Raw genomic sequence first — 11,726 nt, forward strand, 5'->3', positions numbered from 1 at the left:
TTTTTATTGTTTGTGAGTCATCCAGGGCTGTGCTTCGTAATATGGGTGGCTGTACAAATCCTTAAATAAAACTGATTTTCATTCAGCCACCCCTGAGGCATCCTTGCAATGTACAGGATCCAGGGGCAAACTCTGAGATGAAATCCGCTCATCAATTTGTAGAAACACAGACTCATTTGTTCACAATGGAGGTGGAGATCAGTCTCTAAGAATAAGCACAGTGAAACCCTTCAAGTATTAAGACTACAAAATAAAGGTTTCAAGACAATAAATGGCTTGGTTGGCCCACCCATATATGCCACTGAAACGGCACTTCCTGTCACAAGGAAAGCAAAATGCTAATACAAAAAAGGCCAAGTTGACTAAAGTATTTCCTCCTTCTCAAACAGCAGATCTTAACAATGCAACATAAAAAAGGAAGTATTAGAAATTAGAGATCTAAGAATCAGCATTTTCTATTGGAATTATAATCTGGTAAAATGGTAACACACACAGTATTTACAGCTGCTCCTCCTCAGCCTCCGTGAGAACTGCCTACACTCCCTCAGTATATCTACCTACAGTCTCCTTATGAAGTTTAGTTGCCTCCTTCACGGTCTATTATTTTCACTTAATATTTAGAAATACTGTAACTGGTTATATGAAGTAAAATCCAAAAGGTAAATTCTACACATGCAATCAGAGAATTGGAGAATATAAAGCTGAAGTTAGAGAATAAGCGATGTTATTTTTGAAGATATGTGATGGTGCAATATGGAAACTTTCTCATAAAATTCCCCTTAGAAATATATAAAGAATAATACAGAGACCAAAGCACAAGCCCAAACTTTAAATCCAGCCTTGCTAGTTTTTATTCAGATTCCCTAATCTAAAACCCTGTAAACTCTATTCTCTCAGAACTTCAGCTTGTCCTTTTCAAGGTGCACATGTTTTGGCTTCTTTGGCTTTGACTGCCAAATAGCTTAATAATAATAATAATAACAAAAAATAGGGTTAAGCAAGCCATGGCTGAATGTGCTATGTGAATCTTTGCTGCAGCTCATACCGGCACCGAACAAATATTTTTAATATGACCATTCCTTGCAGCCTTTTTTCTGTTAATACATGTGGCACTTTATTTGATTTTTAATAAATATTTAACAGTTCTGCCATGCAATGTATGCAGGGTAGCAAATTTAATTTGTTCTCTGCATTTGTGATTTGTTTTCTTAGTTATTAGCTTTCCTTTGCTGTTCAAATGTTCTCCCTCTGCTTGGCCTCCTTGAAAATGAAAAATTGTGCAACACTCAGCAAAACCAGAGTATATAGTGGAAACCAACACAATTTAGGCAGAACACATTACGGTACTTCTGCACTATCTGACTTTTAAAGGTTTAGAAAACCAATTTTTCCCCTAGCAAGCACAACACCTCAAAATAGAAAATCAATGGAATGCACAAATGTGAACCTTGCTTTCTGAAATACTAAAGGAGACAATGATTCTTAGCTTAAGTCAGCAAATTAACAACTATCCTATCAAACATTAAATACTGTTCTGTAACCTTTAGAACAGTGTTTCCCAACCTTGGCCACTTGAAGATGTGTGGATTTCAATACCCAGAGTTCCCCAGCCATCGTGAAGAACTGCTTTAGAAGCCTGTTGGGTATGTATGTCTTTGTTCTATAAGTATGTCTGGAGCCAGTCATAACATTTTAAAAGAATCTCGGTCATGCAGTTGCATGGGAAATTGATTATATTCTTTAATAAATCATACATCTAGCCATATTCTGAAATCCAATTCCTTTATTCACTGGATAACATCAATTGAGGGATTTATGGAACTATAACGAGGAAGCTAACCTCTTTTGGGGGGGACCACTATACCATAAGGCTGGTGCTATGGCAGAGAAGGCCTGCCTCCTAGAACCAGCCAAATGTAAGTCCTTGGCAGGTGGCACCTGAAACATATCTCCTGTGTGGTTAGATGTTAATTGGGAACAGGTGCCTCCTCAGATAACTGGTCCTATGTATGATGTTCATATATTATCAGCTGCAATTCAGGAAAGACTTCAGTGGGTGATTTTTTTTAATCGGTTCACAAGTAGATGACAGTCAGTCAGCAATCACAGAGAAGACAGAAGTGTTCAATTTGAAATCTGGAAATAAAAACAATGATGTGGCTCAACAACCAAAAGAAGTATCTCAAAACTAAGAATGTGGGCCAATGTGATAATACAACTGGCGCTGGAGATGAAGTAGAAACACCTGATTTGAAATTTCTGAGAAATCGACCATTACTTCAGGCTAATTCAGCTCCCTGGATTGCTAGAAAGGGATTTTTTTGTTTTGTTTTAGGGATGAATATTCTTATAATGTGGAAGATTTCATTATTTTCTCATTTTGAACACTCCTATTGGGAACTTGGTGTATGCTTTGCTTAGCTACCAAGTAAATTGGAAAGGAACAGCATTAAGCTAGAAAAATCAAGTTATTATCTGATTGCTCACCGACAGAAATCAGGAACTTTATGTGCATTTCATCACTTCATCTCCATGAGGTGCTTAAGGCAAGGATGAAAGATAACCTTGAATAAACCTTGTTCAAAGAGTATTAACTAAGATTACTAACCCGCCATCTTCTACAAAATTTACCACTACCTCATGGCTGCACAGCTGTCATGTAGTTGGCTGCCAACATTTTGTTAGATCCTAAACCAGTAGACGTCACAATAAGCAAAGAGTAGATGATCAAGGGGAGGTTATACATCTGAACAGACAACACCAACAAAAAGGAAGAGAAAATGCAGAGGAACAAAATGCTGAAACTGAACCTTTGGCTAAGCACATGTATTAGTTAAGAATTCAACAGATTACAAAAGATCTGATTTTTTTTTAAATGTGCCAATTTTATACAAGGGACTTCAGAATGCCCCAATCTCCAAGATGTGAGTAAAAAACATGGTGCCTTTGAATTAAGTTCAACTAAGGGTGCCTGATATGAATGTAAGGATGCAAATTTCTTGGCAACAATACAGAAGAGTTAGATTCCCCCCCCCAAAAAAAAAATTATTTGACAAGCCTATAACTCTGGCTACCTAATGAGAAGAAAGGGCTCACTGGAGAAGAGCCTAATGCTGGGAAAGATTGAGGGCAAAAGAAGAAGGGGACGACAGAGAATGAGGTAGCTGGATGGAGTCACTGAAGCAGTAGGTGTGAGTTTAAATGGTCTCCAGAGGACGATAGAGGATAGGAAGACCTGGAGGAACGTTGCCCATGGGGTCATACACGACTTCGCAACAACAACAACTCTGGACTTTCCAGGATGCCCCAAGAATTGATCTGTGAAGATCAACTAGAGCCTGCCATCTATTGAGGCCATGTTGCACTATTAAGATCAGAATAATCTATACATTGAACACTAACATTCAGGTAGCCAATACAAACTTACAGCCGTTCTCCAGTCCTGCATCCTTCAGATTTATTGAACTGTGATTTCACAAATTAACAACTCACATCCTTTTCATTCTGATAATGTAATCGGTGACCATATCTAAGTCTGTTCTCTAAAGAGAAAGTTAAATGGAAAGAAAGCTGAATACTAAATCTAAGTGTGTATGAGCAAACTTGCCAAACTAACCTGCTCACTGACTACACTAGGTACTGCCTATATCTTGCTGTTTCTAATATGAAGACATAAGCAAGCTGTTTTATCAGATCAGACAAGACTGCAGTTCACATGTTAATGTGAGAAGACAGGGGAGGGGAGGGAATGTACTATGTTTTCTTCCAAGATAGAGGAGACTACATCAAAGAGGAGATTAAAGGATAGATTATCTCTGTAAGAAGGACACACTGTAAACTTTTTACCTGGTCAGTTTCGGCAAAGCTCCACTAGAGAAAGAACCAGAGTCTTTTATTTTAAAATGTGTCATCTTAAAGGTGTCATCCAGGCAGCTTCAAATATCCTGAATTCTGTAGTGTGATGTCTACAGGTGTTACTTTTTTAAGTTTGGTAGAGAAACATCCAATTTTTAATGGGCTTAAATTCAGTTACCTTTTCTCCATCACTAAAGGCTTCAGGATTAATGGATGCATATTTAAACTAAACTCCACCCCTAAAATGTTAAACAAGGGGAAGCAAGAGTCATGCTGTCGAAGGAAATATAACACATTTTAGAGTGTGGCTAGATAACTACCATTAGAAGCTATCTCTGTAAAGTCACAGAACAGCTTAGGCTTCAAACTTCTTTTCCTTTGGCAGTAAGCCCCACTGAACTTTGGATACAGTGCTGAGTAAACGCTACAATCAGACTTTCAAATACTGCAGGATGAAGCAGCAGAAACTGGCAAGGTTTTTATACCCCTTACCCACTTCAGCCTCCATGTTTCCTGGACCTCCTTTACCAACAAGCTCTTTTTGATGTTCTTGTCTGTCCACATCTCCCAAAGAAAAGCATTAAAAAAATCTGATACAGCCACAAATGTAAATTGGCAGGGGAAGCAGCCCTTCAAATATGCTGCCAACTCTTACTACCTCCTTTCTGTTTGCGAATGATGAGGGTGGCAGAGCAATTTAGTGGGAGGTCACCAGCTGGGAGAAGACTGGAGGAATAGCAGCAGCAGCAGGATAATATTCTTGGGAAGCCAAGCAAACTCTAGGTTTTCTATGGTCTGGGAACAAAGCCGAGCCCCATTCAAACTTTCCAGTTTCTCCAGGGAAGCCGCGCATTTGCTGAAAAGGAAGTGAGGGTGTAGTAAGGACAGAGACCCTGCCGGCCTCCAGGGCAAGGATGGGCATGATGCAACAGATACGGTGGGAGGGGGGGATCTCTCCGGCGGAGTTCCGACAGAATACGCCCTTCCTCACGCCGTTCGGGATTAACAGGGCAGTTCATCGCAGGCACCAGCCTTTAATCCGGCCGCTTCATTCCGCAAAGCCTGCAGGAGGGAAGGACGAGCGAGCGAGAAATGTGGGTGGGCGAACCCCGCCGGCTTGCAAGTCAATGCGTTGCAACGGGTGCAGGAAGGGGCTGCTGCAACCAAACCCCTTTCAGCGCTCGCAAACCGCGGCTACCCGTAAGACCGGATCGGAGGAACAATTTCAGGCGCTCGGCCACCCGTCCTTGCGCCGAACGAGGGATCTCTGCACAACGCCGAGCCTGCCCAAGCAGCCTCTCTGCATCAACGAGCAAAGGGAGGGGTGGAAAGGTGGCAGCAACACTCACCGAGCGACCAAGCCGTTGCGGTCCTTGCTTCTTGCCCGCCTCTGCCTGGAAACTCCCGAGGAACCGCCAATCCTCCGGCTTAGCTGCCTCTTGGTTTCCCCTCCCTCCACTCCGGCTTTTCCTTCAAGTGGTACAGACCAGGATGTCCGTGGAGTTTTTTTTAATTTTTCCCCCCCTTCAGCTCCAGCTCACGCGCCGCCTTCGGTGGGTGGCGGGAACCGCAGCGCCTTTGCTGCTGGTTCTCCCGGTTTACGCACGAAAGTTCGCGTCCTCCAGAGAGCTCACGTGAAGTCGAGCGCGTCAGAGCTCGCCCTTGCTGCGCTCACGCCTCCCTTCGCTCCGGCTCCCGTCACGGCACGCGCCGCCTCAGATGAGGTCAGAGGCGGCTCCCTGCCCATCCGAAGCACATGCATCCAAACGGAAAAGTAGTCGAATAATCTAATAAAGGAAGAGTAGCAATCCGGCCTTGGCTAGCTCTGGCTAGGATTTAGAACAGATGATGAAGATGATGATGATGATACACGGAGGTGTACTGGAAAAAAACCATACAGTACCATGTAAGGGCCACATGAGAGTGAAGTCCCTTTGCAATTGGTAGATATTTCTGCAGGAGAAAATATACACAGGATTAAGTTGCATTTGTTAATCTACCATACTAAAAATTGTCTGTCCGTCCATCCATGCACCCATCCATCCATCCGATCTATTCAAAACTTCACTTTCCATAGCAGCTATTCACCTCTTTCATTGTTTTTAATTTTAATTCCATTTACTTTGCTTGCATTTTAAAAAATACCAGTAAAGCCAGTCTGCATTTTCTCTGCCTCTTTGAATCTCAGCTTGTTCCCTGTTCTATGTTTTTTCCAGATATCTTTTTCTCAATATATGTGCTATATCTTTTCTTCATTTGTTGTGGCTATCATTTTCCTATGCAGTGTGCCACATTCTCTTTCAGCAATTCATTCCATCTGGGTTGTCATTCTTTCCAATGGTGTCATTTGACACACTTAAGTATTGTTCACTATGTTCCAGGAAGCTTCTATATTCATTCTTTATGGGTTTTTTCATTCTGCTAAAAGATACATCTATCTTCTGAAACTCTTTAATGCAGGACACATATTTTGTAAAATCGTACTTTTTATTCTAATTCCTCTTTTTTTCATATCCATCCCCCTCCTCAATAATCATACCTGGTACTGTCAAAAATAAGTCCCATGTTCAGAATTTCTTATCGCTCTGGGGTCCTTAGCTAATTCTCTTAGTTCTCTTAGTCTTTTATCATAATCAGATCAGTCAGTTTTAGATTCATTTCTTGACATGTGAAGTAAATTATTGCTTAATCCATTAACTAGAAATGAATATACGTTTTTCTGAGAAAATATTCACACCAAATAATATTTTTATTCCTAGATCTATGAATGATCCAACTTTTTCCTCAGAGTCTCATGTATCTATTCCTATATAGATAAGATAGACGTCCACGTTCTTGATTGCGTTCACTCAGAACGTTGCACAATTTCCCCCAAAACTCATCCCTGGTTCTTCCATTATCATTATTCACTGGAGTATAACATACAACTATAAGCTCAGCAAGCACCAAGTTTGAAAATACTAATTCACTGCTGATGAAGCTTGCTCTCAAAGAGACTGATGTTTGTACCACAACACTATTACCCATTTATAAAGGTCCTTTCCTCCACACCCACAACAAACTAGATGCTAACTTGTCATGTTTTCTGACATATATTTCAGAATAAAACCAACATAATTGCATAATTAAACCAACATGTTGCTTACATGTATTTATCAACTACATTCCAGAAGTTGGGACCAACTTCATTAAAATATATCACTTCCTTCTCCCTTCTTTGTTTGTTTCACAAACACACAACATATCTATTTTTCTTTTATTTAATTATGCTCTTTTATTATTTCCTATTCCTATGTTTTACATCACAGTCTTACTCATCAGACAAGCCCTTAGATAACAGCCTCCACCGCCAATTATGTGTTTCAAATGACAGTTTTTTAGTAAGATAGAAAGGATGTTGACTAAATTATTAGCCTTAACTGTACCTCCGTCATAAGCAGCCATTCTTGTTAAATGGTAGGTTTGGCACATTCTGGTCAATATTCTACAAGTATAACCAAAGCCCAATTTTATTTCAAGCTTTCTAATGCTGTTCTATGAAAACCATAATATCTAATCTAGAAATTGTTCTGAAAGTCAATACATTGAAGGGTCCTTGGTGTTCTCTGAGCTTGGTTGTTTTCTTGCAGACATTTCATTACTCGAACTAGGTAACATCATTAGTGCTATAAGGAAACATTTGCAAGAAAACAAGTTCAGAGACCACCAAGGACCCCTCATTTCAACCCTGAGCTACAAATATTCTTTATTAGTCAACACATTTTCCCCCACATTCTATCACATATGCATTGTAGTAACACACAAAATAAGCAATGTGCAGATAAGATATTAATAAAGGAAGAGAAGCAGGATAAAGTAGGCTTAATTGAAACTCATAAGATTTTAAGGGACCTTCCGGAAATAGTATGTGTTTTGATTGATTTATACTACTTATTGTTCAAGGCATTCCAGAATTGGAAAATATCCTTACCTCTTCCTGTTTGGATGACAGCCTTTATCAACCAGCAACATGTTTTGGAATTTAGCTGCATGGGTAGGGTAGATACCCATTTACAATATGCAAATACAAAATTAGGCTGCTGTTCTTTATACATTTGACAACACCAGATTCAAGGTGAAGCTCTAAAGGTTAAAGGTCAGAAATCCTAAAGTTACTTATCCTATATACAATCTCCCAAATGTAAATTTTTGGTGATAAAACACTAATTATTCAGACTAGCTCCTCAGAAACATTAGGATTTCCAAAAGTTTCCGAAATTCCCTGTTATCCAGCATTGGACTTCAACAACTTTCACTGTAATGGTGGTACAGACTCTGATTAGAGAATTGAAAGACAATACAGTCTAGAGAACCAGATGAGGGAAGGCAAGAAAGATCAGCTTCACAAGTGAAGGTCAAATTAAACTGATGTATTGCTTGGGAAAGCTGATTTATTACCCTGGGGAAAGCTTTCCAATGCAATTCCTGTGCTAATACACTAGGACTCTGACAACTTCCACCTCCCTTTCCTCTCCCCTTTTACTAACACACTCATATTTATCACTTATAATAATTATTTAAAATATATTATCATAAACTATTGAAGAACTGGCCTATAAAAAGCAATACAAATATAAAAACATGGGGTGTTGTATTTCAGTGAACAATTTGAAGCAGTACAAAAATGTCTGCTATGCTACTTTGATTGCAGCTGATCAAGAAATAACAAATAGTGAACTCAAGTCTTGTAGGGAGTAGCACTGTTTGCATTTCAGATACCTTCTCCATGCTCTTTTAAGCAGCTTTTAATCCTGCTGGCAGCAAAGAGGTTCACTTCTTCGTTTGGTTAAAAAAAAAGAGAAAAGTATCATATTCAGCCAACATTTACTGTTACCAAGGTTTCCTCTTCAAAGTATTTTTTTCTTTTAGAACAGAAAGAGCTGTCATACAAAAAAAAAGTGACAGCAAGATAAAAATGGAGAAAATATCTAGTAATTGTGCCTCTTTCCCAGCACTGATGTGTACCAACATGTGCTTCTCCCAAAGCATTTTAGTGATAATTATTGAAGAACTTGATTAAATCAATATATTAAGTGGTAAAAAGATGGGGGAAGCATTCAGTGGATCCATGTATTTATTGGGTAATGCCTTAAACGCTAAGAATTCCCATTCCATAGGATAGTCTCCCTCATCCTTGTGTCCTTTAGATCTGTTAGGAATGCAGATCCTAGAATTCTGTAGCTAATTGATCTTTGAGTTGAAGATCTAATGCATGTCAAAAGCTTCCAGAACCAGTATTTTGTTGATTTTTATCCTGCCTTTGTTACTTTTATAAGGCTTCTCTTTTTCTCTCTTATAAGTTGGGTTGGCTGAGAGTGAGTGACTGGTTCAAAGTCACCTAAATTTGGGGGGAGGTGATATTAGATATTATAATACATATTTAAAGACCTTTGTAAAAGGTTCTAGCATGTCCTAGGAGAGGTGGAAGAGACAGATTCAACTGAGGTTTTCTTTACAATTTCAAAATAGAAATCAGCTGTCCGTGAATTTGTTTAGGATACCAGTACTAGAGCTCTCGCACAAATCCTTTCATATCAAAATTTCCTCTTTGTGCCAAATGTTGGTTTTAAGAACCCAATTCAAGATAGGAAAAAACTTTTGTTATCAGATTTGGAAAAGTATAATGGTGTTGACTTAACATGGGTTATCTGAAGCAATATAGCAAATCCTCTCTCTGCCCAGCTCTAATACATAAAAGATACTACCAAACTCTGGCCTTGCTTGGAAAAACAGATAAAATAAACAGCACCCATTTCTATAACAATACTGTTATGTGTACAGGTAGTCCTTGACTTACAACCACAATTGAACCAAAAATGTCTGTTGAGTTTTGCCCCATTTTAACACATTTTTGCCATCGTTAAGTAAACCATTGTGTCAGGCCTGCAGCCACCTTTTCTTTTGGATCTTTGGCCTGCCACACTTTCTATTATTCTACTGTGCATTTTTTATTGTGGGAAAATGGGAGGGGGGATTGTACAGAGCTAGATGCCATGTAGCCATAACAAAATTCTTTCTAGAAAGCCAAGGTCACCCTTTGTCTTTGCACCTCTGCACCTGAACAGAACTGGATGGGTGGAACTGCCAGCATGGCGGTGGAAGATTGAACCATGTGATGGGCTTGTGGGGCAAGATCTTGAACTTTCAACTGGGTGGGGAAAACCGGGAAGTTTTCAGATTCAGGTTTTCCCAGATGTGCCAACATGGCTCTCTTAATAAATTGGAACTTTGAGCAATACTTTGCCTGGACTGATTTACTTTTGGATGCTATTTGGAACGCTGATACATTGCAGTTGGTAAGCTAGTACCCCGATTGTTAAGTGAATCTGGCTTTCCCATTGACTTGGTTTGTCAGGTTATCACATGACCTTGAGACACAACAACAGTCATAATTATGAACCAGTTGCCAAACATCTGAATTTTGACCTCAGGATTATGGGGATTCTGCAAAGATTGTAACTTTGAAAAATGGTCATGTCACATTTTTCAGTGCTGTTGTAACTTTGAACAGTCACTAAACAAACTGTTGTAAGTCAAGAATTATCTGTATTCCCAGTTGAGTGAAGACTGAATTTTTTTTTTTGCCTCAAAGCTCAATTTTTACCAATATTTGGTTATATAAAGGAACTGTGGTGGCACAGTGGTTATAATGCAGTATTGCAGGCTAACTCTGACGACTGCCAGCAGTTTGATTCTCACTAGATCAAGGTTGACTCAGCCTTTCATCCTTCTGAGGTTGATAAAATGAGGACCCAGATTGTTGGGGGCAATATGCTGATTCTGTATTCCACTTAGAGCAGAGGTGTCAAACTCGTGGCCTGCGGGTCGGATGCATCACGTGCTGGCCACCCCCATCCCTGGTTTAGCGAAGGGGGAAAAAGTCATGATACATCACGTAATGACAATGTGGCATCACAAGTTTGACACCCATGGTTTAGAGAGTGCTATAAAGCACTCTGAAGCAATATATAAGTCCAAGTGATATTGCTATATTTATAAAATTCCTATACTTATTTTCCAAACGTAGTAATATAAGAATATATTAAAGCATGAAAACAAAATCAAAATAGAGCTCCAACTTTATATTATTCAAACTTTATAATATTCCAGTCAGCTTCCAAAAAGCCCTTTAGATGTGTTGACATCAGCAAATCAATAACTCAAAATGACCAAGAATATTAAGGTAGATGCTGCCCTGAAAACACATGAGAAACAATTTCAAGGTCACAGATAAGGGCAGTATTTTCCAATACACTTTGTTGCTTTGTGCATAGTCTAGCATGGGAACTAGCTTTTAAATATTCTCAGTAAAATAAAATTGAATTATTATGGCCAACTTTGAAATAAATACTTTTTTTCCAACTGGAAGAAGATATCCATATTGTAATGGATATTCTTGCAAAATATTCTTCTTCAGAATCTGTGACCTATAAATGATTTTAAATAATGTTTCTTCAAAATGTTTCTACAGCTTCAACAGTTACCCAGCACTGAAAAGGTTAATTAACCATTGCCAATTAATTGGATTGCTCTTGTTTTATAGCAGCCATCAAAGCACAATTCCACTTGTTACATAAAAAGTGGACTACAGTAACATAATCAACTCTATGCTTATCTCTGTGCCAAAATACTTCACGTTCTTCATTGCATGTTGACGGACACCTTGTCCTGGCCAAAAAAACCTGATTGAGTCAAACTGAGTTCTCTTTTCTTGGCAAGGAGACTTTTGGAACAGCACTGCTGCCACCTACTGCAAGCCAAGCTGTGTATGAGTCCAGCATTCTTGTCTTAAATCTATTGAGCCCCATAATAGCTAAAAATCAGGAATGTGG

At 39.2% G+C, this 11,726-nt stretch overlaps 1 protein-coding gene across 1 annotated transcript in view; it reads right to left on the bottom strand.

The window, feature by feature from the left end:
- The window catches only part of SLC25A22 (solute carrier family 25 member 22), a 62,117-nt gene extending 56,755 nt beyond the window's left edge, over positions 1 to 5,362 (bottom strand). Inside the window, exon 1 of the mRNA XM_087716271.1 lies at positions 5,205 to 5,362. The gene's annotated coding sequence lies outside the window, so the exon portion shown is untranslated. The remainder of the gene's footprint in view (positions 1 to 5,204) is intronic.
- Positions 5,363 to 11,726: the final 6,364 nt, after the last annotated feature.

This window comes from Thamnophis sirtalis, unplaced genomic scaffold, assembly GCF_051295495.1.
Source record: "Thamnophis sirtalis isolate CommonGarterSnake01/CBP01778 unplaced genomic scaffold, rThaSir2_p1.2 scaffold_1, whole genome shotgun sequence".
Taxonomy (NCBI): Eukaryota; Metazoa; Chordata; class Lepidosauria; order Squamata; family Natricidae; genus Thamnophis; species Thamnophis sirtalis.